Consider the following 2,736-nt stretch of genomic DNA (forward strand, 5'->3'; position numbering starts at 1 on the left):
CGATATTCACAGGTGCCAAAGGGTGTTTCCCAAAGTCTGGCTTATTCAGTCTTAATAGCACATGTAGGGCAAGAGTAGCTCAGGCCAAGCAACTAAGACTAGTCCTTTAATCCTCCATTTGAACTATTTTTTCTAGAATGAAATTCAAAAACAACAAAGAATACATTGCTTTTGTTACGTTCTGTTTTCACATTCTGATCACCTGTGAGCAAATCTTAGTTTCTCTGTTTCTCTCTCTCTCTCTCTCTCTCTCTCTCTCTCTCTCTCTCTCTCTCTCTCTCTCTTTCCTCTCTCTCTCACACACACACACACACAAACACACATACTTGTATACATATGTTTACATGCACACACATAAACATTCATACACAGATATTTGTACACACACAAGATCTAAATGAAAATATGGGAGAAATCAAGGACAAATAAAATCCAAATCAGAAACCTACAAACTCGTGCTGGGGATTCAGCTTAAAACATTTTTCTGCCCTCTGTCATCTCTCATGGTATTTAGTAAACATTGTAGCTTTTGTTATTTACTATTATTATTGTTAGGATCAGTAGGATGAGCAGTAACAATTTATAATATATAAACTAAGTAAATGAAGATCAGATTCAAGGTGGTGATAGTTCCTGGGGATAGGTAGAGCTTGGTATGGTTAATGAAGATAAAAGATTAACAAATCTTTTTTAAACTTTAATTAATTTATTGTAAATCTTATTTTTATTACTTTTATTTTATGTGTATGAGTGTTTTGCCTGCATGTATGCAAGTGTACCATGTGCATGCAATGCCTATAGAGGCCAGAAGAGCGTTGAATCCCCCCAGAACTGGAGTTAAAGATGGTTGTAAGCCACCATGTAGGTGCTGGGAATTGAATCTGGGTCCACTGGAAGAACAGTAAGTGTTCTTAACCACTGAGCCATCTTTCCAGCCCCCGAGATTAGCAAATCTTAAAGGTACTTGGCCACTTACCAACTATTGACTTTCACATGGCAATGTCAAATGTTAGAAATCTCTATTTTATATAGGAAGAAATAAAACAACTTGCCTAAGATGACATAGCCAAAACTTTTGGAAATAGAATTCACGAGCAATCTATTGGGCACGAAGGCTAATGATCTTTCTAGTATCTCACAACATATTCTTCCATCTGCTCGATACCTGGGCAGACGATATATGACTTTGAAGATGATGGTGATGCTGACGATGAGGAGAAAAAAAATGAAGGAAAGCCAGAAACTTTGAGAGCTTCATGATGATTTGTGTATATAAGAATATACAATAAACAAGACTAGACTGTCAACAGTCGGCCATGAGTCAGGCAGGGGATCACAGGGCCCTACCCCTCTGCTGAACTACTGGCTACTGATAGATTCTGGGGAAGGAGAGTCACTCTTGAGCCCACCAACTCCAACAGATAATTCCAAACCAATGATCGCACAGATGATCCTGGTCAAACTCAGGGTCACAAAACAAAAGAAAAAAAAAAAAAAAGAGAATCTGGGAAAGGGATTTCTACAAAGAATAGGGAGTTGACAGGTATAAGAGGGAGATAAGAGAGTCAGTAATTAGGATGCATTAGAATGCATTATATACGTGTATGAACTCGTCAAAGCATAAGTTGCAGTAAAAGCAAATCCCAAGCATTCGCTCATTCATTCAAGTAACTTAACCAGCATCAACTGAGCAGCAATCACGTGGCAACCATGGTCTTAGGCATGAAGATACAGATAAGAAAAAGATGAGAGTCCTTCCTACTTTTGTTAGAGTCTAATGCAGGACATGAGTAAGAAAATAATTTATGTAATTTTCATTGTTTAAAAACTCTCTTGATATTGGAGAGATAGATCAGAGGTTAAGAGTACCTTCTACTTTTGCAGAGGACCCTGGTTCAGTTCCTAGGACCCACATCAGGCGGTTCACAACCACCTCTAATTCCAGTTTCAAGGGATCTAATGTTCTCTGGCCTCCACAGGCACCTGCACCCATATAGTGCACATAAGTTCACACTGGCACACACACATAGCACATAAATAAATGAATTTTAGAAACCTCTCCAGATCAAGGTGTAGTGGTGTACACATTTAATCCCAGAACTTGGGAGGCAGAGGCAGGTGGATCTCTGTGAGATTGAGGCCAGCCTGGTCTACATAATGAGTTCCAGGCTAGCTGTGGCTATGGGAAGACCCTGTCTCAAAAAAACCAAAATGCAAACAAATAAACATACAAAAATCACCTCTCTAAATGACTTAAATGAGTATAGAATGATATGAGTAATCACCTAGTTCAGACTAAGAGAATGATGGAAACCCTCCATGTGATGTGGACCCAGTATTCTGTGGGATGAATGTAGCTGTGGCTATGGGAAGACCCTGTCTCAAAAAAACCAAAATGCAAACAAATAAACATACAAAAATCACCTCTCTAAATGACTTAAATGAGTATAGAATGATATGAGTAATCACCTAGTTCAGACTAAGAGAATGATGGAAACCCTCCATGTGATGTGGACCCAGTATTCTGTGGGATGAATGGGGTCATGCTCTATGACATGAATGGACATGGTCCATGAAGAGGAAAGAGCAGGAGAAACGCAGAGTCCTGCAAGAAGCTTTGTGCATTGGAGAGCTGTGAGTAGGACTCTCTTGAGGCTCTGGTAAGTGATATTTGCATCCTAAGGGCAGAGGCAGGTGGATCTCTGTGAGATTGAGGCCAGCCTGGTCTACATAATG

This window comes from Nannospalax galili, unplaced genomic scaffold, assembly GCF_000622305.1.
Source record: "Nannospalax galili isolate Female #2095 unplaced genomic scaffold, S.galili_v1.0 scaffold127, whole genome shotgun sequence".
In the NCBI taxonomy this organism is placed as follows: Eukaryota; Metazoa; Chordata; class Mammalia; order Rodentia; family Spalacidae; genus Nannospalax; species Nannospalax galili.